The 26,626-nt window shown below is 43.0% G+C and overlaps 2 pseudogenes; one reads left to right on the top strand and one right to left on the bottom strand.

The window, feature by feature from the left end:
- LOC146575909 (protein cramped-like) overlaps positions 1 to 20,232 on the top strand; it is a 33,512-nt pseudogene extending 13,280 nt beyond the window's left edge.
- LOC146575910 (peroxisomal reductase activating PPAR-gamma-like) lies at positions 20,181 to 24,441 on the bottom strand (annotated as a pseudogene).
- Between the last annotated feature and the right edge of the window lie 2,185 nt (positions 24,442 to 26,626).

The raw sequence follows: 26,626 nt of genomic DNA on the forward strand, positions 1-26,626 counted from the left end.
CACTGTGAGCAACAGCAGGCGTGTGCACTGTGGTCACGTCAGCATTGAATCCATCCAAGTTACATGGTTTATTAAAATAATCAAATTACAACATTTAAATTTATGTTAGACTTTTTTTTAATTAACTCCTTTAGCCCACTTACAACAAAAATTCAAAAAAAAATCTTGTTCATGACCTGTGTAGTATGTTAACACTATTGGAAGTAAAAATAACTTGAACTCCAATTTTGAAAACGCAACTTTCTTTTTTAAAAAAAAAAAAAAAAAGCTCTGACTTGTATTATGAGTATGAGTCTGTGGTCTGGGAGAGAGTCCTGTAACTCTCTGTCTGCAAAATACAGTATATAATGACCAATGTTGGGCAATTAATTATATAATTACGTCTTCAAAAAAGTAACTGATCTATGCAAACAAAGTTTTTTGCAGCTGTTTACTTAAAATGCAGCCAAGGCGTTTTTTTAAATAAACATTTCAAACTATTTACAGAACAATCAGCTGTTCTGCATCAAATTTGATGCCACACAAATTATTTGTGCCACTCCAAAAATAATTTCAAATCAAAATCAAATCAAATCACTTTTATTGTCACATCACATGTGCAGGTACATTGGTACAGCACATGTGAGTGAAATTCTTGTGTGCGAGCTTCACAAGCAACAGAGTTGTGCAAAATACAATAATGTAAACAAGCAAAATACAAGAATGGCTACATCTGAAACTAATAAATATATGTACAATATATAATAGTATATGCATTTCTGGATGTGTATACTAAATATTTTTCTACGTGTGTGTGTGTGTGTGTGTGTGTGTGTGTGTGTGTGTGTGTGTGTGTACACATATTTTACAAATTAAATAGAGTCAACAATAAATAAAATATATAAAAATATACAGAGTTGAGACATGTGCAAAACAGTGGCGTTACTGTACAGTATGGAGTGCATAATGTTAAAGTTCCAGTAGTGAAGCTGAGGTGTCTATGAAGTGTTCAGCAGTCTGATGGCCTGATGGAAGAAGCTGTCTCTCAGTCTGCTGGTACGGGACCGGATGCTGCAGAACCTCCTTCCTGATGGAAGCAGTCTGAACAGTTTATGGCTGGGGTGACTGGAGTCCTTGATGATCCTCCCCGCTTTCCTCAGGCACCGCTTCCTGTAGATGTCTTGGAGGGAGGGAAGCTCACCTCCAATTATCCGTTCAGAGCACCGCACTACTCGCTGGAGAGCTTTGCAGTTGTAGGCGGTGCTGTTGCCATACCAGGTGGTGATGCATCCAGTGAGGATGCTCTCAATGGCACAGTGATAGAAGGTCCTGAGGATGCGGGGGCTCATGCCGAATCTTTTCAGTCTCCTGAGAAAGAAGAGGCGCTGCTGCGCCTTCTTCACTGTTTTGTTTGTGTGTACTGACCACGTAAGATCCTCAGCCAGATGTACACCAAGGAACCGGAAGCTGCTCACTCTCTCCACAGCAGCGCCGTTGATGGTGATGGGGGTGTGTACTTCTCTGCACCTCCGGAAGTCCACTATCAGCTCCTTTGTCTTTGCGACGTTGAGTGTGAGATGGTTGTCTTGACACCAGTGGGTCAGGGCGCTGACCTCCTCCCTGTAAGCCGTCTCATCACCATTGGTGATAAGACCCACCACTGTAGTGTCGTCCGCAAACTTCACAATGATGTTGGAGTTGTTAGTGGCTGTGCAGTCGTAGGTGTAGAGTGAGTACAGGAGAGGGCTCAGTACACACCCCTGTGGGGCACCAGTGTTCAGTGTGATGGGGGATGAGGTGATGCTGCCCAGTCTGACCACTTGGCGTCTGTCAGACAGGAAGCTAAGGATCCAGCTGCAGAGGGAGCTGCTCAGTCCTAGATCCTGCAGTTTCCTGTCCAGCTTCGAGGGAACGATGGTATTGAATGCTGAGCTGTAATCTACAAACAGCATTCTCACATACGTGTCTCTCTTCTCCAGGTGTGACAGGGCAGTGTGTAGTGTCAAGGCTATGGCATCATCAGTGGACCTGTTGTGGCGGTATGCGAACTGTAGAGGGTCCAGTGACCGAAGCATTTGCTTACGATGGGGGTCAGGGCTACAGGTCGCCAGTCGTTCAATGAGGAGATGGTGGAGGATTTGGGTACAGGGACGACGGTGGCCATTTTGAAGCAGGCTGGGACTACAGACAGAGAGAGGGAAAGGTTGAAGATGTGCGTGAACACTGCAGCCAGCTGAGCCGCGCATGACTTGAGGACGCGGCCGGGAATCCCGTCCGGACCAGTAGCTTTGCGTGCGTTCACCTTCCTGAAGCACTTCCGCACATCCTCCTCAGACACAGTGTGCGCACTGACGTCATCCGCGGTGCGCACACTGTCCGGTCTCATGGTGTTCGCTGTGTCGAATCTAGCGTAGAATACGTTTAGATCCTCACACAGAGAGGCCGTGGTCTGCGGTGTGCTGGTTTTCCCTCTAAAGTCTGTGATCGTGTTTAGTCCCTGCCACATACTCCGAGGGTTGTCGAACTGTTGCTCCACCCTGTCCCTGTACTCACGTTTGGCTGCTTAGATAGTCTTCCGGAGTTGGTAATGTGCGTGTTTGTAGTCCGATGTGTTCGCGGAGGCAAAGGCGGTGCTCCGTGCCGCCAGTGCCGCGCGAACATCTCCGTTAATCCAGGGTTTTTGATTTGGGAAGGATTTAACTGTTCTGGATGGGACGACATCTTCCACGCATTTCCTGATAAATCCGCAGACTGAGTCTGTGTACTCGTCAATGTCCCTAGCAGCCACGTGAAACATTTCCCAGTCCGCGTGATCAAAACAGCACCGCCCTCCGGGTTGGAGCTTCCTGTTTCAGCTTCTGCCTGTAGGCGGGCAGGAGCAGGATGGAGCGGTGATCTGATTGGCCGAATGGGGTGCGGGGGAGGGCTTTGTACGCATCCCGGAAAGAGATGTAGCAGTGGTCGAGTAGCCGGTCTCCACGAGTGTTAAAATGGATGTGTTGGTGGAGTTTGGGTGAGACTTTCTTCAGGTTTCCCTTATTAAAGTCTCCGGCTGTGATAAACGCTGCCTCTGGGTGTGCGGTTTCCTCACTGCTGATCGCGCTGTACAGTTCCCTGAGTGCTCGGTCAGTGTCGGCTTGTGGGGGAATGTAAACAGCCGTAATAATCACTGCTGTAAATTCCCTCGGTAGCCAGAATGGCCGGCACTTAATCATCAGGTACTCCAGGTCCGGTGAGGTCCAGGTCCACTTATGCTTACTCCAAGCACCGCTGCGAGTTTGGCCGTCAGTGTCAGTTTTCGGATTCGCCTGCTGAGCTGCTGGTGGAGATCCACCCGGACCCAGTGGCGTGTCTAGAAAATTTTTGTTGGGGGGCCAGGTAGGGGCACAGATTTGGAGAAGGGTGGCAGATGTAATTGGCAGATAATGTTTTTAAAAAAAAAATCTACCAACCGTTAACCATAATTCAATAATCCTATAAACCTAATAACCGAATGCGCTTTTAATTCTTATTAGAATGAGATTTTAACCACTATGGTGCAAAGTTTTTAGATACTGCGTTGATAAAGTACAAGAGATACAATCAGTGCTTTGTCAGTGTTTACTCAGCATTCAAGGACAGCAATATTTGCATAATATTTTTACTGACATATAGTGCACATATGTTTTGGGCAAAAACATTTTTGAATATTAAAATACGAACATTTGTAACAAAGAATTGACAAATTAGCCAATGCCAATGCAAAACCAATGCCTATTAAAAAAAAGAAGATAATCTTCTCACAAACTGGTGTTTGATTTTGAAACAGGAAAAAAGTGGGGAAACAACTGAAAAGACTAACATTTGAATAAAACCTGAAAGCAAGTAAATACTTTCTATGCTGCCTTATGGTAAACTTTGGTAATATTGATCAAGAACAACACTGGCTGATGATGAAATACAGTCAGCTGGCATGGTGACACTGCCAGTATTAACCTGCAGGGCTGGACTGGGACAGAAAATCAGGCATTTTGACTAGAGACCGGCCCACCAGGTATTAAAGCCATAAAGACTTTGACTGAAAACAAATGCTGTTGTGACAGTGATGTACACTGTCTTGTTGGTATATGTATGATTTCTATACATTTTACGTCAGATAAAAACTTTGGTTGTAAGATTTAGATAATTATTTAATAAAAGCTAGATATTTTAAATGAGAATAAGAAAGAAAAGTATTTCTTTGTGCCCCACCTTTCCCTGTTAATGCCCTACCTGGCCCCCTGGCAAAACTTTCCTAGATCCACCCCTGCACAGTTGCCAGCTGTCAGCTACATAAAAAAGGATCCTGGTGTTATTTGTGTCTCAGAAACAGTTCATAACTTCCCTTCAACTCATTCATGTGAACTAAAAGGTAAACCTGTTTCTCCATCACCTGTTCAGCTCTGATGATTCAGTAAGGACATCTCCTGGTTTCATCTTCATGTTTCCCTCTCACCACATATCCAAACCGATATCATGACCAGCAGCTTTTACAGCTGTGACTCCAGCAAACATCAGCTGATACTAGAAAGTAATATCAAATAAATTCTAACAACAGCTGATCAAGCTTAAATGTGCTGCTGTTGTTTAGCGCGACATCTGCTGGTTTCCTCTTTCTGGCGCAAAGTGGGCGATAAATAAACAAGGGAGAAAAGCCAATCAGCTGATCATTGATCAGTTTCATGATTGAAGTAGCAACAGGAGAGGCAGGGGAGAGGATGAGAGGAGAAGAGGCAGCTGTGCAGCGTAACGACAGAATAACTCCAGCTTTGTGTCTTTTTTTCATTATAGCGAAAGTCCGGGACAAACTGTGTTCCTTCTCAGCTCAATACGAAACGTGTAATATTTTCTCTGAATGAGGGACCATTCCATTTTTTTAAAGAGCCGTTGGCAACTCTACTAACTAACCTTATGAATAAAATAAAGTTCACTATCAGTAACGTCATAGCACCCACCCAGCTGTATATAAACTCTGTCAAGCTGGCTAGAACCAGTACTAGTTATTGCAACTGAGGGTAAAAAGTCAGCACAACGAAAATAAACTCCACCTAAACTTGGTTTATATCTGACCCAGATAGACTGCAGGTCATAACTTCTTACCTGAAGTTCAGTTCACCTGACACTCGGACTGGCGGTGTTCCAGATCTACTGGCGTTTAGATCAACTGGCGTTGGTCGAACAGATGTGTGGCAGTCTTGCGTTTCAGGAGCTGCTACCGACAAACCAGCAAAAAAACGCCAAATGTGTCATCTGTGACACTTGTGAGGTTATCTCAAACACACTCCGTCAGTCTTGATGCTGTTGAACAACAAAATGTTTAAAATGTGGCGAGTTTATCTGGTGATATCCTCATTCGCGACGCGATCGCGAAAACAGCAAACAATTAACACCACGCCGATGTTGTTCACAGGACAGCAAGAGTAAACGATCGGGAGACTCTTGTCGTCGTTATCGTTCCCCTCGCACGGTTTATTTCTCCGATTTCAGCGTTTTTGCTTCACAACTACAGCGAGCAGTTTACTTTGTGCACTAACATGGAGTCGAGTCAACCAGCGCCACCTCTGGCCAAGTGCCACAGCCTACAGCCAGATCAACCTGTGACACACATCTGCACCACGTTTGAATTCGTGTCATGCACATTTGTACCTTTCAACTGTGTCTGTTTAAATCACGGGCTTAAAATGGACCTGATATCAGGACAGGAAAGGGACATTACTGAACAGGGTTGCTTACAGTTCTTTTGTCTTTTTTCTTATTATTTTCTTTTGGGACTATATAGGAAATTGGACTAGAATGATGTTGCAGTTTTCAGCCAATCATTTCATTGACCCACAGATTTAGCCTAGGCTACCTTTGTTTTGTTTTTTTTATCACCCCCATTTTACAACAAATACCAGTAAAGCAGAGGTTGTAATTTATTTGCCATTATTCAGTTTTGGTTTTGCAAATAATCTGAATGAGCCTCTGTAGTAACTCAGAGGGTGACTGATATCAGGAACTTTCTAAACAATGAATCAAAGCTAGAGATGACTTAAGGCTTTCAGGATGACTTTTAAACACAATGAAGGATTCCCCTGTAGGCTACCAATCACTAATAGTATTGTATTTGCTAAGTGTGAGCTGGTTGGTGTCAGTTTATCTATGCAGACAAGGCATTACCTCCTGGGTTTCCACACTACCTGTCCCTCTGGAGGCACAGACAGCTTTGGGTGGGGCTGAGACTTAGTAAGGTGGTGGTGGTTTTTGAGTTTGTTAATGAGGCTATGCCACCCAGTAATCTGTGTGTTCCTCATTGAAAAGTGGAATTTATTTGGAAAAATATTTCAGTACATTATACATCTGTGATTTTAATTTGTACATTTTTCCTTTTAAAATTGCTTTGTCCACAAAACAGCAGCCATTGATCAGATCAGAAACAATATTATTTACTTGTGTATCCTTTGACAGGTATGACTGGTGGATTTTTGTTGTTTGAAACAGAAAAGCTCTGATTGTGTCAGAAACTATATTTAGATTGAGCACAAACGTTTGACTGTCTGACTAAGAAAGCCTCACTTATTTTTATGTGATGCTATATCGGTGCACTTCTATTTTGAAGGCGACACATCTAGGTTATTGTCTGTGAGCCAGTCACATGCTTGTGTTTGTAAATTAACACCCATTTGGGCTAAAAAAAAACAAAAAAAACAACACTTTTTTTTCTTTATTTATTTTTTTTTATAATGTAGCACAGTACTGCAACAGCAACTCTCTGGGTGCTCCTGCTAATGTCTCCTGGTGTTGTGCACAGTACTGGGCCAGAAAACTTGGCCAGTGGAGCCCACCATGAGTTGGTTTTGGAACTGTGTAATGTAGACCTGACCATAGGGACTGATTGCTTTTCCTGTCTCCTTGCCAGAGCTTAACCACAGAGAGGGAAGCTCTGCAGGTTCTGTGCGCTGTAATGGCAGTGGGTGGCTTTGTGTGCATGTATTTTAACATCTCGCAAATCACACACCTCAGATCAACCTTTTTTCGTTATGACATAAAAAACAGCCAGGGTGGTGAGCTGATATTTAAGTTGTGCCTTTCCTCTGAATGTTTCTGTGTTAAAACAGGGGCAGAGAATGGCTCCTCTTCCCAGGGTGTGGTGGGGCAGACCGGGCCTGTGGTCAGCTCCACGGGGGGAGTATCCAAGACCTCCAAGGGCCAAGGGTCTACAGAGAAGGAAGAACAAGCTGGTAACCAGAAAAGAGCCCGTCGGCAGTGGGAATCCTGGAGCGCCGAGGACAAAAACAGCTTTTTTGAGGGTCTTTATGAGGTAAAGCTTGCAACAACCTTTTACCAAGTTAAAAGTTTACCATGTGTAGATCTTTTGACGTCGTAGATTCACGGCTGCCCTCCTTTGTTCCCAGCACGGGAAGGATTTTGAGGCCATCCAGAACAACATTGCAATGAAGTACAAGAAGAGAGGCAAGCCAGCAAATATGGTGAAGAACAAGGAACAGGTCCGCCACTTTTACTACCGAACTTGGCACAAGATCTCCAAACACATCGACTTCGCTAACGGTGAGTTGCTTTTTTTCTCTCTCTCTTAATTCACCTTGGAATTTTTGATCCCCAAATATGAAGTTTGTACACTGTAATGACTTTATCGAATGACGCCTCATAAAAATGTGTACAACTCATACAACAAGGTGATGTCTTAGGCTGATCTTAATTGGTTTATTTTAGGTTTGTGTTTAGTTGTTTCAGTTATGCTACTTACTGCAGACACTGTGAATGAGAAGTAAAGAAGAGATGCTGTTAAACAGCCACATATATTATTATTTTTTCCTACAACAGAACTCACACTGACATTTTTGTTTTTTAGCAAGCAAAACATATGTTAAAGAAGTTCACCAGATAAGCTGGAGCTCTTTTCCCCTACAAAAAGCACCCAGTGTTACTCTCATGTTATCTTTATGTAGCACGCACAGGCCTCCACCAGTGTTGTGACTTGTGCTTCCTTTCCTTCTCAGTGTACTCCAGGGTGTTAAAGAAATCTTCTCAAGAACTGTACGGCCTCATCTGCTACGCCGAGCTTCGCAAAAAAGTTGGAGGATGTAAGTGAGGGCTGTGAAAGCGCTTGGATGCAATGTAGACTGCGTGTGTTTTGCTGTTTGTTCTGCTGGTTGTGGACACAGGGGATGTGATTAAACTCCAGATGATCCCTGTGGCTCGGGGCAGTTGCCCCTGAGGAGCATGTCTTAACTAGCTGTCTTGTGTTTTGTCTTTGACAGTGATGGATGATAAGAATGTGGCAAAGCTGAACGAACTCATCCAGCAAGGGTAAGTCTGTGGCAGAAGCTTTGGCTAGTGGGTTTACGTACACATCTGGGATTGTGATACTTTAAACTGATGCACTAGATCACATTTGGAAAGATACAGATTAGCACTTTGCTAGTATGAAAAACAAATCTGAGGGCTGAGTTGACAGTATGTAGTCAGATGCTTTCTCTGTGGCACGGCAAGGTTTAGAGCTTACAACATATATGAATAAAGATTCTTCTGTTCCACCAGGGCCACCACCGTGCGCTCTAAGGGGAGGAACCTGCGGATCAAAGCTCCAATGTGCCGAGCGTTGAAGAAACTTTGTGATCCAGATGGTGAGTATGAGCCTGCAGAAACCCAGCACACGCGTTACAGAACAAGCACTGAAAACCTCACTGATGGTGAGACTGGGGGGTTCACGGGGGCGGGGCTTTTTTACAAAAACCATGGCATCAAGTGGGCTGGTGGTGTTTCCATGGTAACTTTGGGTGCAAAGTGAGGAGGATGAAGGAGATGACTGTTCTGACCAGCTGTCATCAACCCCTCTGCTCAATAACACCCACTCATCACACTTACTGAAAATATTTGCTTTCATCAAGGGTAGAAAAAGACTGTCTCTTGTCATTGTTGTATGTAAATCTGTGAATGGATCCCACCGAGATTGATGGCTGCCTTTTCATTTTGTCGTGGTTGATTAAGTGAGAGAGCATAGTTGAGTTTATAGGTTTTGGGCTTTTCTTATAGTGGCTGAATCTGTAATTTTGTGTCCTGCAGGAGTGAGTGATGAAGAGGACCAGAAGCCGGTGCGTCTGCCCTTGAAGGTGGCAGTGGAGCTCCAGCCACGCAGTAACCACTCCTGGGCCCGAGTTCAGAGTCTTGCCCACAACCCTCGCCTCAGGTCTGACATGGATAAGAACCACAATATATTTTCAAAAGCATAACATCCAAGAGTCGGAGAGATGTCATACCTTCATTAATTCATTTTCTATTATTATTTTATTTATTTATTTTATTAGTTCAAGCCATGGTGATGCAACAAAGCCTGAGCTAATTTAAGAACCTCTTCTTGGCTTCAGACTGCTTATTTCAGTTTGATGGTTTGCATGTTTTCCACCGTTTTCTGGGTCAGCTCTTTTTTTTTTTTTTTTTTTTTTTTTGTGCAAATTAAATATGTGTGTATATGTTTTTTTTTTAAGCTAACTCGTGAAATTTGAAAAGTGTAAACACCCTCAGACATGATGCTGTTCAAAGTTTAAACTCTATTTCTTTCATTTTTAATTTTTGTTCTCAGTTCAGTTTTCAGTTAGTGTTCAGACTGGGTTTGCTTCTTTTGAGGTTCAGTTTCGTTTTTACTGGTTTCAGTGTTAGGGGTTTTTTTTGTTTTTTTGTTTAATTATTATGATAATAAGGGTTATTTATCATGGGTAGGTTGAAGAAGGGTAAAGACTTTGTGAAAATGGCTGAATTACAGCAATGTCAGTATGCATTTGTTTGCAAACGTGACAAAACAAATATAGTAAAACTATACATTAATGAACATTTCTGTTTTATTTTAGTTATTTTTGGAGCACGTAGTTGGCGTTTTGATTTTTCCCACACAGGATTATTTCGGTTTTAGAAAACTCTATTAAATTTGATCCACAGTAGTCTAAGTGTAAAATGTAGAAGTAGTTTATGTCAGACGTATTCGACCTGGTAGTGTTGTATTTTGCAAAGTTGACATCAAATGTTTTTTCTGTTTTCTCAGGATGGTGGTGGAGCTCCACAGGAAAGTTTCCAGCCTCATAGAGTATCTGAAACAGAAGTGGGCTTATCATGACCAGTGGATTGTATCCTTTTTAAAAAAAACATTACAGTGCAATATGTATGCAAAACTCTTCAGAGTGTTTTTCATTCCTAGTGTACATATTAGAAATGTACTGCTCTAACATGCTGCTTTCTGGGGCATATACAGTGGGGCAAAAAAGTATTTAGTCAGCCACCGATTGTGCAAGTTCCCCCACCTAAAATGATGACAGAGGTCAGTAATTTGTACCAGAGGTACACTTCAACTGTGAGAGACAGAATGTGGAAAAAAAAAAAATCCATGAATCCACATGGTAGGATTTGTAAAGAATTTATTCGTAAATCAGGGTGGAAAATAAGTATTTGGTCAATAACAAAAATACAACTCAATACTTTGTAACATAACCTTTGTTGGCAATAACAGAGGTCAAACGTTTACTATAGGTCTTTACCAGGTTTGCACACACAGTAGCTGGTATTTTGGCCCATTCCTCCATGCAGATCTTCTCGAGAGCAGTGATGTTTTGGGGCTGTCGCCGAGCAACACGGACTTTCAACTCCCGCCACAGATTTTCTATGGGGTTGAGGTCTGGAGACTGGCTAGGCCACTCCAGGACTTTCAAATGCTTCTTACGGAGCCACTCCTTTGTTGCCCGGGCGGTGTGTTTTGGATCATTGTCATGTTGGAAGACCCAGCCTCGTTTCATCTTCAAAGTTCTCACTGATGGAAGGAGGTTTTGGCTCAAAATCTCACGATACATGGCCCCATTCATTCTGTCCTTAACACGGATCAGTCGTCCTGTCCCCTTGGCAGAAAAACAGCCCCATAGCATGATGTTTCCACCCCCATGCTTCACAGTAGGTATGGTGTTCTTGGGATGCAACTCAGTATTCTTCTTCCTCCAAACACGACGAGTTGAGTTTATACCAAAAAGTTCTACTTTGGTTTCATCTGACCACATGACATTCTCCCAATCCTCTGCTGTATCATCCATGTGCTCTCTGGCAAACTTCAGACGGGCCTGGACATGCACTGGCTTCAGCAGCGGACCACGTCTGGCACTGCGGGATTTGATTCCCTGCCGTTGTAGTGTGTTACTGATGGTGACCTTTGTTACTTTGGTCCCAGCTCTCTGCAGGTCATTCACCAGGTCCCCCCGTGTGGTTCTGGGATCTTTGCTCACCGTTCTCATGATCATTTTGACCCCACGGGATGAGATCTTGCGTGGAGCCCCAGATCGAGGGAGATTATCAGTGGTCTTGTATGTCTTCCATTTTCTGATGATTGCTCCCACAGTTGATTTTTTCACACCAAGCTGCTTGCCTATTGTAGATTCACTCTTCCCAGTCTGGTGCAGGTCTACAATACTTTTCCTGGTGTCCTTCGAAAGCTCTTTGGTCTTGGCCATAGCGGAGTTTGGAGTCTGACTGTTTGAGGCTGTGGACAGGTGTCTTTTATACAGATGAGTTCAAACAGGTGCCATTCATACAGGTAACGAGTGGGGGGACAGAAAAGCGTCTTACAGAAGACGTTACAGGTCTGTGAGAGCCAGAGATTTTCCTTGTTTGAGGTGACCAAATACTTATTTTCCACCCTGATTTACAAATAAATTCTTTACAAATCCTACCATGTGAATTCATGGATTTTTTTTTTTTCCACATTCTGTCTCTCACAGTTGAAGTGTACCTCTGGTGCAAATTACTGACCTCTGTCATCATTTTAAGTGGGGGAACTTGCACAATCGGTGGCTGACTAAATACTTTTTTGCCCCACTGTACCAGCTTGTGTCGAATATAAACTGGTCCTTAACTTTGAAAACTCAGCTTAAGAGTCTCATGGAGAGAGAGGCTCTAGAAGGCAACCAGACCAGCACAGCCTCTCCCAGCATAACTCAGAAGGAAGAACTTTTTCTTTTTCCAGCTGAGAGCTGCACATTGACTACACTGCCTGGGGTGGCACGTGTGGTTCACTCCAAAGCGTCCTGCACTGTCCATTGGATCGAGAGTGGCAAGAGCCGACCTAATGCCAAGGAGTTGCCAGCTGCCCAGATCCTGGGCATCCATGCAGCTCCACAACCTCGAACTGGCAGCAAATCTGGGCGGGGAAGCGCTGCTGTTGCTGGTGCTTCACTGACTATAACGGGTGATGCTCGTCGAACTGAAACCCCCAACCCTGATCCATCAGCAGACAGTTCTGCAAAGGTAGAGGAGAAGAGACTTCAGTCCCCTTGTGTCCCAGTTTCCTCTCAGCTGACTGTCAGAGAAGAGGGAGATGGGATGGGATCTTCTGATCCAGGAAAGGCCTGCACTGGCGTTGAGGTCAGTGGTGGTTTAGCCATGACCAGAAGCACGGACAGGTCATGTAGTGGTGCCGATGGCTCCGCTGAGCAGTACAAAGAGGAGCAGAGCACCAGCGCGTCTTCCTCGGAGGCAAATCAGCCTCCTTCAGTCAAACCTCCAGTGACTGGCTCAGACGAAGCCGTGTCGCAAGCTTCCCCACCAGCGACCAAAGAACGGGTCGTTGAGCAGATCAGAGAGGAAGGCTGGAGCGCCCGTGACGCAGAGAACGTCACCCTGGCCGAGCTGTACCTGATGTTTGGGAAGCCAGGCAAGCTGCAGCTGGAGTACGAGTGGCAGCCGGTCACAGCTCCACCCAGCAACTCAGAAGAGGGACAAGCCTCAGTGCAGCCAAAGCCCGACAGGACAAATCGAGTTTTGCGCTGCTTACTCAAGCTGGTTTCCACTGAAGTCAACCCCAAACCTCTGGTAAGTTTTCCCTTTTCTGTCTTCCAAGATTGTGGCCTGGTGTGTTGTTTAAATTACAAGTTGAAAAGATGAAAAATGTGTAATTATCAGTGGCATTAAGGCTTAAAATTAAACATTTTTAAGATGCAGCAGTGTGAAGAGTTTATATTCCGTACAAAGCCAGCTGATGAAAAACATGTTACTGGTTATGTACTATGAACACCACAGGTTTTTTTTTTTGTTTGGTTTTTTTTTGTCTTTTTCAATGAAAGTGCTATTTCGAGATAGGAGCATATCATGTGTCTTTTCCTTCAGGCTCCAGAGCTGTGCTCCACAGCCACATCACCCCTCAAGACCTATCAGGAGGAGCAAAACCAGGTCCTCACACCTCCGGCGAAGGGTCCTGTTGCAGGCGCCCGTAGCCCCAGCTGTGGGCGGCCGCAGGCGTCTTTGCGCATGCCCAAGTTACAGCTGCCAAGTGCTGGAGGTATTTATGTCTCTCTCCTGCTGGCTTTTGTGATAAAGTCTTTTCTGTACTTACAGTGCTGTAGTTATTAAACAGCGAGAAGTAATTATGCAGCACCGATGCTTCCTCTTTAGAAGTTGTCTTCAAATAGCTGCCTTTCCTGATGTGGCACCACATCTGTTTCAATCCTGTTCAGGTGGGCGCAACCTTACCCGCTCTCTGCTGGGTTCTACTGCAGTTGGCGAATCAGAAAGCAGCGTGTTCGCAGTACCCACCACGCTGCCACCCAACAGCTCACGGCACAACCGAATGTTCTCCCCTAACAAAGAGGCAGAGCTAGCCTTCAGACAGCAGCTCGACTCGATCAGTGTAAGCCAGAATAATGCATCATTTTTTGTTTATGCCAACTGTACAGAGACATAATTCATGTATTAACGAGCATTAATATGTGCTTTTTTCTTTTCTTTTTCTCACAGATGCAGTCAGATCTTTTCCTTTCTAGACAGAGAAAACCTCGGAACAGACAACTTCGCAAACCACTTGTAGTTCAGGTGAGAGCAAGATCATTATCCATTCATCAGTTCTGGGCTTGGTTGGGTGGAAGGCGGGTTTTCCTAAGTGTGTTTTTGTTTGGCCACTTCTTTCTCGTTCACAGCGAACACTGCTGCCCAGAACTACAGGAGACACTCCTCAACACGTCTGCTCCTTCTCCATCCTCTCCAACTCCTCTGCCACAGGTACTCCTCAGATGGCAGGACAGAACGATAGAATATGTCGTCAGCTGAGGCTGGAAATGTTTAGGGCGTAGTTTTACAGTATGCATTAATGAAATCACAGCTAAAAACGATTTCTCTTTCTCAGCAAGACCCTCTGGTAATTGTCTGCTCTCTCACTTCCTGTTTCTTCCTTCAGGAACTGGATCTTTCCGGCCGATCCATCCCCGACTAGCTCCTTCCTCTCGCTCTGTCCAAACTAAAACAACCCCAGCAACATCCAGCTCTGCGGGGGCCAGCCAGCTCTCTAGTATGGACTTCTTCTGTTATCTACTACATTTTTCTGTTTTATTGAAATATTGATAAACTCTACACCAAATATACTGCAAAAAAATTACATATTGTTGTTTTTATGGGGTCAACAACTTTGCTTTTATAAGCACCCAGTTTCACACCTTGGCTCAGGCGATTAGAGGATCATCAGGGGTCCTTTTGTCCCTCTGTGGGGGGATACTCCCACTAGGTTTAAATCTGGGACTCCCCACCATTTGACCTTAGAACTGAAGAAGCTTCTCGGATGAGAGGTGAAACGTCTTCAAGTAACTTAAAGAAGTCCAGATGCTTTTCTTTGTAAGCTCCTTTGACTACGATGACCTGGATGACTGAGAACCTTCACAGACATATTTTATAAAATTGCTTAAAAACATATTTAAGGTCCAAGTTGTATTTGTGTAAGATTCCTGTGTCAAAATCTAGAACTCTGAGAAGGTCAGTGACAGACAGTATTTCTGTGCAGACGACAGAAGCAAAAACATTTTTCCAGAAGACCTTGGACCATCCTTTTTTTTTTTTTTTCTTCCTGCTCTGCTCTTCACATGCTGTTGCTGTTGATGCTTATCAGGAGTGATATGACAAATCTCTCGTTTGCCTGAACTGTTAATACTTTCAGGTGCCATTGACCTGGCAGCTAAGTCTGCAGGCATCATCCCAGGCAGTCCCTGTCGGGAGGTGGATTCTTCCACTGTGGATAACAGCGCTCTTCTCGCCACCACTCCCATTGCTGATGCTGAGCCAGACTCTCAACTCCACCAGCAAAATGTTCCAGAGGTCAGAGACACACACACACACACACACACACACACACACACACACACACACACACGGACTAGAACCCTCCTTCATTTGATGTCTCCTCCTTGCCTGTGGCATTAGAATAAATGCTATTGCCCATTACCATCTTGGAGTGTTACATTTAAAACGGTCAGTTTTTGATTTATCTTACTTTAATGAAAGTTATTGCTCACTCTAATGATTTTCTGTTTATCTGTGCGGTGTAGGCCAGGTTTTGCATAATGTTTTTCTTTTTACTGTGCATCTGTCGTACAAGACTTCACAAATGATTTAGTAATTTTTATAGATTTTCTTTGTAGACATTATTCTTGCATACAGTTGTCATATTCATGATCACCTGTTTATTTGTCTGTTACGGTTTAAAAACAAGCTGCTCCAAACAGTTTGCCCTGATGGGATAAATAAAGCTGTTTGTATCGCCATCAGAGCGTTTCCTTGCTCACAGTGGACCTTTGTGAGGGAACACTTGGCTTAGTTAAAGGCAGTGAGTCTGCGTAACCTCATTTGTTTTCCAGTCGTAGCTGATCACCATTTGGTAAAGAAAATTGTCAGCTATGCTTGAATAAATGGTTTAAAAAAATGTGATGTGCTAAGTTAAATCGCTCTTTCCATAGAATGGCGTACCACCTCCGTCTCCTGGAGTCACCGGCGGGGGAGACTCACTCCTCTCTCCCCCGAGCGTTGCCTCGCTCCTTGATATCTCACTCCCAGGCCCTCCTGAAGAGGCTCTAACCCCCGGAGAACCTCAAACGCAGATCAGCGACTCCATCATCGAGCTTGCCATCAACTCCACACATTACGGTGCGTGCACGTGCAGACGTCTTACCCGAGCCATATTGACAAGAAACTGCTAAATAAAGCTTGATGATGTTTGTTTAGTGAAATGGAAAGTGAGAGTAGGTTAGAAAGGTTTTGTAATTACCACTGAGGTCAGCTTTGTGGCTCCACAGCATTAATTCCTCTGCAGGTTGTGGAAAAGAGTGCACGTTGACATCCAAGCAGCTAAACATCTGAGCCTGCTGAGTTTAATCGCTGATATCTCATTTCTGTTTGCCTGCTGCACTGCAGGTGAGGAGGCTGCTCTCTCTCCAGCCAAGCTGGGCAACAGCGACGGCTCCAAACTGCTGGCCTCGTCTCCCTCGCTCAGCCCATCCAGAGGCTGGATCCCTTCACCCAGCCACGACCCTCAGTGGTACCCCAGCGACTCGTCTGACTCCACACTGGGATGCCTCCTTTGTAAGAGTTTTTTTGCTTCCTTTCTCAAGAGTGTGCCAGAAGTTACATTTTAGGCCAAGAAGAACAGAATATTAAGTGGATGTATTTTTATCATTACTTCCCACTAAAAATGCTGCATACAGCAGCACGTGCAGTCAACATTTACAAAGATTTGTTTGTAAAATCCCCAATATTACTAACACAGCTGTATGATGAAAGGCCATTTACTCAGTCTTTTGCTCTTATTTTCCTTGCAGCCAGCATGGTCTCTCCTGATAAGGGCAGACGGACCACCCTAACCCCCACTGGCCCCTCCAGTGGCACAGCTCTACTCGGTCCTAGCCTCCTGGACTGCAATTCTCATGATTCTCATGATTCAATCCCGTGGCCTTCCTGATGTGGCAGAGGTAAGTAAATGCTTGTTGATTAAATGAAAGAAAGTTGTGACTGAGAAGCAACACTTGCCACAAACACAACACAGTCTGAATCTCAGCAACCAACATGTTATATGTTATTAATTAGTCTCTAAAATGTAAATGTAAAAACATCACTTCCCATTTTAAAAATAACCTGCATTTATATCCACTCTGAAAATGTGGTTCTTATCCCTTTTTGGATCTGTCCTGCTGTGCAAGTGGACTCTGACCCAGAGCCGGTTGTGTTAGGGACCACATGGTACCTTTTGGATAGATCAGCTTCTGGGCTGATCCACCAAATTTTAGGTGATTTTTAATGAAAAACTTGTTGAGTCACACCCTGAGATTCAGACACCATACCTTTTGAAATGCTGACAGCATTTAATATCTGAATCTCAGTCTGTGAACACGTTTCCATTTTTAGTGCTCTCTCTCGCTCTCTTGCGTGCTTTGATAGCGACTTTATGAAGAAATGAATCGGGAGTGTCAGTTAGCTGGTTCAGGTGTGGCAGGAGGGGATGAGGCAGAGAGAAGCTCTAAGTTTGTTAAAGATAACCTGCCAGTGAGCAGGTTTAGTTCAGATTGTGTTAAGTGATTCATCTCAGGGTTAACAAACGCAGACTTGTTAGCTTAAACCTGTTTCCTGGGATGGGGCCCAAACCTGCCTGGGAGGTGAATAGAGCCCGGTGACTGTTGCCTCCTGTGTTTGGACTAACACATCTGCTTTTTCAGTAAATAATTTAATTTCATTGACAGATATTGATGTGATGAACTTTTCCCCCCCTGCACTCTTGACCTAAAGTATGAAACTGTTCGAGGGATGTCTGGAAAAATCTTGTTTTTTGGGGGTTTTTTCTCCTTCTTGGATTTGCCCTTGTTGTCAGTCTGAAAGCTCTTTGGTGTTGCTTGCAGATGGATTCTCAGCTTGCTTGTATGATGAGTGAGAGCAGCATAGACTACATCGCTCGCTTCAATGATCTGGCTCAGGAGCTCGCCGTAACTGAGCCCTCCATTCCACCTCCCTGAGGAAGACTCCACCAAGCCATGGTCATCTGTACCTCTAATCTACAGCCAGTTCCAGGCATTTCCACAGTTCCAGGAGAGAGAGACACAAACTTCTGGGCCCACACTTGGAAGCAGTGACTACTGCTAGAAATTCAAAACCGATTTGCAGCCAGCAGCTGCAAATTACCCCAACTTTTACCACGTCTGGTTCTCACACCTGTCGATAAGCAGGCCATTCCTAAAAAGAGACCAAGGCAGAACTTTGCTCACCTAGAGCATCATGTTGTTGGTGACAAGAGGTACTGTAAGTGAGGAGAGGAGAGGTTTCCTCTCTGTCTTCTCCCTGTTTGGAGAAAGAAGACTGGGGAGAAAGGCCAACCCCATCCCCCCTCAAAGCCATCCATGGCCTGTTTGTAAAAGTGCAATAATAGGTGGTCAACCGTGACCATTGTTCAAAAGCGAGTTGCGTTGGTTTCACTGAACTGTTCTCTAAGGAACAATTCCCTTTAAATACAAACACTTTAGATAAAACAAATGAGTTTACAAAGATACAACCTCATGTACAGGAAAATACTATGCCATATCCGAACAAAATATCTGATCTTTCATGTCTCTTCCTGCTCTCGGTGTGTGAGTGCATGAATGTATCTGTGTGTGCGTGTGTATTAAAGGCTGTAAGGCTGACCGCTCAAAATGTGCAGTTCAGATCATCAGCTGGTGGCAAACAGCCACTGGACTGTGATTTTTATTAAAAGTAATGTCGGTGAGAAAGAGATACTTGGCATAGTTCAGTAGCAAAAGTGGAACAAAACAAAGTGATGTGTAGAAGTTCATTTTTCCTGTTGGCCTCCTTTTTTCTTTTCTTTTTGTTCCTCATCTCTTATGAGTTCAGGTGTTACAGATTGTGTTGTAGTCACACGTGTTTGGAATCGGGTTCTTCATTTCTCAAACCCACATTTAAAAAAAAACAAACAAACAAAACAAAACAAAAAAAACAAACAAATACAAATAAAAAATGGCAGCTTGTTGGTTGACTCCACTTGGGTAGCTCCACAGATGCTGAAAATGTTATTGGAATTATTTTATTGTTGCATTCATTTCTCATTAGTTTTGTGTGCAGAGATGCAAGTTCAAATATTGGATTTTGTTGCATAAACAGGAATACCTTTTTAGATATTTAAGCCCTCTTCACACGTGTGGTATTTGGAGACTGAATCAGAATGTTTTAAAGAGTCTGTGCTGACAGTGCTTATAGCCACAAACAGCATAATGTGCGTAATGTACTGTTCTTCATGGTTGTTGCGTCTGAATGAAAGCCTTGAGGAACGTTCACATTAAAACGTTTCCTTTGACTCGGCGCTTTCCCAGCTCCTCATTCGCAAGCTGCAATAGGGAGAATTTCCCTCCTGTATTGTAGATGTGAGCGTGAATTGCACAGGAAGGTTTTAATGAAGGGAGATGAACAACTCAAAAAGATGCGCGTGAGCGGCAGCACTCTGATGCGTGCCTGTCTGTTAACATACATTCAGGCTTGCGCTGTTTTAAAAGGTGACCTATCCAGACCTGAAGCTTCCAGATCAACAGCAAGGAGGGCGTGTCTTTGTTTACTTTTGCTGTCGTTTTCAGTAACGCTGACACAACAGGTGGGCGCTCTCTTGCCGACGCCATCGATTACAAGGAAATCTAACAATGTTGCTCATTTACTTTCCTTAGTTCTGTTGCTTTCTTGCCGTCCTAATTAGTTCAAACAAATGAGCTGGCTGCAGCCACACATTCATTTTGTTTGACAAACTAGAATTATGAATGTCCTGGCTACTATTGAGTTCCCAGTAGAAATACACTCCATAAGAGCGAGCGGTTAATTTAATGAAACACTAAAGCCATAGTTGACTCCATTTATTTTAATTTTTGTTTTTTATTATATGCCCCCAAATTACTTTCCTCTGACTAGTGGATGCTAACAAAACACTATGACTAAAGAGTGGCTCTTGCATGTTACAGAAGCAGACATCGTTTCTCTGAATTTTTCATGCAGTACAGACTCATTGCCTTCACATTTAATTTGATCAACCAGCATCATCTCTATGCAGCTGTGTGAACCCGTTTGGTGTAAACTGTTAGACCTCTTTGTCATTCCACAAACGAGATTGTAAGACGATCTAACAAATGTAAGCGCTCCTGTGGTGTTAGTTTGTGAACATTTGGAAACGCTTGATCTTGTCACACTAGATGATTCTTAATAAGGAATCCTATTGAAGGATGTATTTGTACAAATGGAAATTCCAGTATTCACTGCGCTTTTGTAACATAATGTAAATCATTATTTGGACTATTTATTGTTAATATTTCTGAGACAAGTGTTTTTTCTGTTTTAATTTAAGGTGACATCCAAGAAAGGAGGAAAAAAAAATACTGTTTTCAGTTTGTAAAAGGTGTTTTATTCTGTGCATAAAGATAGTTATAAAAACCTGCCTGTTTTCTTGTATTCACTGTGTTTGGGGGATACACAGCAGTTCATATGCAAGCTTGTACAAAGTTCGGTCTTTGGCCTTGGGCTTGTTTCTGACAGGTTTGTCAGCTTCTCCAGAGATGGATGAGTGGTTTATCCGCACAGACTCCACACTGAATTCCTCGCTGCTCCCAATAAAAGTACAATCATGCTCCAATCCAGACGACACTTTAAAGTGACAAAGAATATTAGCCGGAAACAAAAACTCGACTGCACGTACGTGTGCTGAAGTGACTCATTTTCAGTGATGTGCTCTGCATACTGCATGGAAAATATGACCCAGAAACAGGTCGGGTGCTGCACCATTTTTCAATGAGAAATTGTTGGCAAACGTTGACTTTGTAACCACAGTAGATATTTTAAAGGAGAGTAAGTGACACAGTTGTGGGTAGACATTCTGCCAAAACATCAGACATGATTCCTTTACCACAGTTTGGTTTATTTAAGCTGTTCTGTTTGCATCAGGAGTCCCAAATTATGGAGTTCAAATTAAACCATCTCTTCTCACCAGCCTGCAAAATGTGATACTGCAGGCTTTTGCCAACAATTTTTGTTGTTTTTGGGTGGGAAGGGTAAAAGTTTCTCAGACATGACAGACAATATCAACATGTAAATTAGACATTAAACAATGAATAGTACAAAAACCCACTCCAGCTCTGTCCCAGATGTTATAAAACAGATCTCCTCATTTCCTCCAAAGTCTTGCTTATTTCAGGTCCTAGACCTCACCAGCTCGAACATCACTTATCCTTAGGTTTTTGCTCCTTTCGAGCGCGCGAGGACATGAGCTTGAAGAAAAGTGCAGGCCAGAGTGTGCGGAGGTATACTGCAGCAGTGGGCAGAGGGCCGGCCAAAACCACGTCTTTACTTTGCTGACGAACAGCCTTTAGGACTTCCCACGCCACGTCCCTGGGGTCCCAGCCCGTAGCTGTAGTTCTGTCCAACACTGAGCGGTAGTTGCAAAGACAAGAGACATGTTGCATCATTGATACAAGAGAGTACAGATTACTTCAATTAATTCAAATTACTTTTATTTATATAGTACCAAATCACAACAGCAGTTGCCTCGAGGTGCTTTTTAATGTAAGGTAAGAAAGACCCTACAATAACTTATAAATTACTCTGGTTATGTTGCTTCTTACTTTTATTATTTAGTTATAAAAATCCATTTGGCTTGTAGTCTTTTCCTTATGTAGTCAAAAAAAAAAATCAGTAAGAAAACACAAAATCCCAGCTGGCATCAAAGATCCACACACATTCCAACACCACCTTAATAACTCTGAGATTTATCACCTGTTACCAGCTGACTCTTAAAAATGCTGCTTTTGCTACTGTTACTCTTTTGTTCCATCCTCTCACTGCCTCACCTCCATACTTGGATCCATCTCCTGTGACAGCATTGATCGACAGGTTGGTTCAGATGTACCCGGGGCTGATCACAGTCACTGGGATCCCGTAGCGCTCCATCTCTGCCCGCAAGCAGTCGAAGTAGGCCTGGGTGGCGTGCTTGGACGCAGCATCTGACCAGCATGAGACAAATCAGAGGCTTGCTTTAGTTACCCTCCTCCTGCTGGCAAACTCATGTTGTGTTTGTTTGCATTAATCAAAGACGACTTACAGGCTGACCGGTAAGGAATGGCTATCTTCCCCTGGACGCTGCTAATCACTACAATATGGCCGCTGTGCCGGCGAACCATGGAAGGCAGGAGAGCTGTGGAGAGAGGAAAGAAATGAAAGAGAGAGGGCTGACTCATATTCATGATAATCTTCACCCAAATCTCTACATAAATGACTTATTAACTTCACATTTAGCTCGGCTCTTTCAACCACAAGCCAAAATAAATGAAAACATCCCGTACGCTGAAACCAACAAGATTAAACAAACCTTGTGTAAGAGCAACGGGCCCGAAGTAATTTGTCTCCATAACATCCCGCTGAACTGAAATGTGAGTCTCTAGTATATTGCCAAGGTAACTGATTCCAGCATTATTAATGAGGATGTCCACTTGTCCGTAACATTTCAGGATCTCTTCTGCAGCTCTCTCCACCGTGTCTGTTTTAGCCAGGTCGAAGACAACAGTACAGGGAGTGTGAATCTGGTGGATAACCAAAGCGAAACAAAACGACTCTTTACAAATGGATCCTTAGAGGCTAAGCTATAGTTCAGACAGACCAGACTTTATTGTGTTACTCCTTTGTGTGTATATACATACCAGTTTCTGTGTGTTTGCTGAACTCGCTGTTAGTTCTTGGACCACCTGCTGCAGGCGAGCTGCGTCACGTCCACACAAGCCGTGCACCTGCAGCGTGGAAGACCCGCGCAGACTCTACAATGCAGAATTCTCGTTGTAGATTAGTGAGCATAAAACAGGGGTGGGTGCAGAGAGCCACACCACTAAGCTGAACTCAAATCTGCTCAGTATCTCTTTAATTCTTACCAGGAGCACTTTATAAAACTGAAATAAGCATAGAAGAAAACTGCTAACATTTTTATCATGATATAATAAACATTCCCCAAAACAATTGTGCACAAAATGTCCATATTTTTGCAAAATTTAAAAGACTTAACTTTATTTTAAAATAAGTGCTATTGCTATTTTTAATTATTTTTTCTTGCTCAGCTACAGGAATCTAGTCCGTCTTGAGTTTCTACAAGTGCATCCAGTGAATCAACAGTGCAACAAACTGAAGTTAACGGTTTTAGTTACAACACCAACAGCATGGTTCACTGACTTGCACAACACCTTCTGCTGTACGATTCAGCGGGAAAAAAAAGCAATTTTACTTCTGGCTTCATTTCAGTCACTTTATCTTGCATCTGCTTTAAAAGTCCCACATTTTTCCCTGTCAGATTTTGACAGGTGTAAGTTGTTTACAAACAAACAAACCTTGGTAGTCCCTTTTACTGAGCCTGTGGCTGCTAAACTCTTTTCGTTGTCCCATGTAAAAAATTCATTAACAGGGCTGGGTCATCACAACTGTCATCCACAGCCACCAAGCACTCTTTGATAAACTCCTCAGAGGATGGCTTGTTTGAAATCACAAAGCTGGTCTTGCCTGCTCCATCCCTGGATGTGTGAGGCTTAGTGAAAAGTCCTGTTGCTTTTCGCAGATTTGCTAGCAACAGTCCAGCTCTTTTCTCTCTCTGTTTAGTCTCACAAAGGGGATTCAATCTGTAATCCATAAACAGAGCACTCTGCTCTCCACAAACTAAACACATGGCTTTACCTCTGACTTCAGTAATTAAATATTGAGAAGTCTACGTCCTGTTAAAAACTCTACACTCCGTATCAATCTTTCCTGTTTTTAAAGGTCAGCTGACATCTTTCGGGGCTAGAAACTCTCAGAAACAAAAGATCAGGCACACTTACAGAGGAGATGCATTCGCTCACAAACATGTGTTTGTAAAGTAAAAAAATAGCATTCATGTTCAAAATAGAAGTGACAAATTTGTAATGTGGTTTCCTACAAAAATCAGGAATCCACTCTCTGACCAGGAATTTATCAAAGAGTGTTTGGTGTCTGAAATGGGACAAAATGATTCATGTATACGTATATATGTTTAAATCCTAATTTCCCATTGATCGCACGCAGACTGGTCCGAGACAACCAACGGGCAGTACAATGTCCAAATCTGATAAAGAACTACAACTACATGTTGGCATCTGCACAACAACACTGAAGAATGAGATTGCACATTATCTAAATAAAAGCCTACTAGCACTAAAGCAGTATGGTTTAGAGAGTTTGCACATGTAAGCTGAAATGAATGAATGGAGGCTGACCTTTCCCGAGTCCAGAGCTGGCCCCAGTTATGACCACTACAGCACCTTGGACTGAAGCCCCTTTTCTGAGACGTACAAGTATCCGGTACAACAATACGACTCCCAAACCGGTTAAAACCACCGGTAGCATTCCTCCTCCCATCACACGCTCCATTACTTGGCAATCACCAGCTACCTGCAGGTAAAAAATAATCAGTAAATACCTTATAAGAAATTATTTACTGTACCTTTAAAGTCCATCTGAATGCAACTACCAACATGACAATAATAAACACACATACAGCCAAAAAAGCGGGGGAATTAAATGGTAATTCATTGTAATAAGAACAGTAGGAGTTATGGATCTTCCTTTATCTTCTTAACCACTTAAGCCCCACCTGCTAGCAACAACCAATAACTTGATATCACCAGACTTCGGACAATCTTATTAAGCAAATGTTAACTAAATACATGCATCACTTAGCACATTAATATTCGCATGGTTAAAAAGTACAGTTCAGTATGCCAGGTGAACACCTTGCACATGCACACACTGGGTTTAGCACTAGCTTGTTCTGCGCAGGCAGTGTCAAAATAACGGCTACTGAGGCTAAAGCTAACAACAGCTAGCATCTCTAGCAAATACTAACAAGTGTTGGTTTGTAGTTCTGTTTTTTACAGGTCTCACCTGAGCCGAGCTGCTGAGCAGAGCAGCAGTAATGTGTCAATGTGTCTCCTCTTCTTTTAGCTGATCTTCTTCCTTCTGTTTTGTCTTTATTGACGGTTAGAAAAACAGCTTTTGGTCGCTTTAGCGCCACCGTCTGATCTGGAGTATGCACTTAACAAAATGCGCTCTTTCAAATGATTAACAAATAAGGAAATAAGCTATTATTTCTCGTAAAGCTCATAATTTGATAATTTGCTATATTAATGCTTTACATTTATATTTAGAGGTCTTTTTAAACCACTAGTGCCTATTTAATCAGCTGCTATCTTCTTCATTGCTACATGATCCATTAGAAGTGTGCTCTACATCTCATTTCAGTTTTTCTTTTTAATTATTTAAAAATTCTTAGTTTACTTTATTTTTTATTATTTATTACAAATTGTAGGGTATTTGTCAGGTTCATATTCTTCAGAAGTCCATCCATCCATCCATTCACTTCCGCTTATCCTTTTCAGGGTCGCGGGGGGTGCTGGAGCCTATCCCAGCTGTCATAGGGCGAGAGGCGGGGTACACCCTGGACAGGTCGCCAGTCTGTCGCAAGGCTAACACACAAGGACAAACAACCATTCGCACTCACATACATTTGCACATTCACACCTAGTGACAATTTGGGTTATCCAATTAACCTATCCCCACAAGCTTCATGTCTTTGGACGGTGGGAGGAAGCCGGAGTACCCGGAGGGAACCCACGCAGACACGGGGAGAACATGCAAACTCCACACAGAAAGACCCCGGCCTGATGTTGGAATTGAACTCAGGACATTCTTGCTGTGCGGCAACAGTGCTAACCACCGTGCCACCGTGCTGCCCTTCAGAAGTTCAGAATGGAAATTGCATCACAAACACAGGAAGTTGACTCAGAGTCATGCAGACATCCTGAGTGTGAATAAATACAGCTGAGGTCAGAAGTTTACAGGGACTCACTATGGACTTTAATTTCATGATCTCTTTGAATTGTCCTGGGTGAAATGATTGTACAGCACACATTTTTAATTTCTTTAAAATGAACAAAAATTAGGTAAACAAGTTTGAACTGGTTTTGAACTTTCTCTAATCCAAGGTTACACGAGGTCAAACGTATGTACCTCTAAGGCTGTTGCAAGTTAAAATTTGTGCTTTATAAATATAATTATAAACGATTTTAATGTAACGTTTTTTTCAAGGGATGATTATACAGCGTACATCTTTAATGACTTTTAAAAAAAGACTTCTTTATTTTGGATTTTCTCTAATCCACACAGGGTCAAAAGTATATATAGGCCCAAATATATACATACACCCCCAGTAATATTTGGTTAAATGTCCTTTAGTAAGTTGTACTTCAACCAGATGCTTTTTGTAGCTATTGATGCTACCACCCTGGTTAACACTGTTACTAAGTTTTAAAGACTCAACATTACTGCCCTGAACTTACCTCTTGTCATTGTGGCCAAACAGGTCAATCTTTGCTTCGTCTGACCATAACACTCCGATTTATAAATCAAATCAAGGTACGGTTTATCATCTCATGTGACTTCTGATGTAGATGTGAGTTCCGGCCACATTTGAGACCTATCCAACACATTTCCCAAGGATACCAAGAATACACCGTTGTGTGGATTGTGATCTGGACTTTCAGAATCAGAATAGTTTATTGATCCCTTGGGGCAATTGTGTAGAAAGCATTATTTTTGCAAGAATTAGTTTCCAACCTGTGTGGTGTTGTAAACAGGGACTATAACTGTTTTGTTTTTTTAAAATCATGTCTAATAGGATTCTTTTTTTGTTATAGTTGTTGATGCATCTTTAATTAAATCTTTCCCTGCAGGTCTTCTATGGGTGGAGCCTCTAACCTGTTTGTGAGTCAGTTTTCAGTCCAAG

Source organism: Mchenga conophoros, linkage group LG4, assembly GCF_057382185.1.
Source record: "Mchenga conophoros isolate Kocher_MC1m ecotype Shallow Benthic linkage group LG4, M_conophoros_male_GT1.1, whole genome shotgun sequence".
In the NCBI taxonomy this organism is placed as follows: domain Eukaryota; kingdom Metazoa; phylum Chordata; class Actinopteri; order Cichliformes; family Cichlidae; genus Mchenga; species Mchenga conophoros.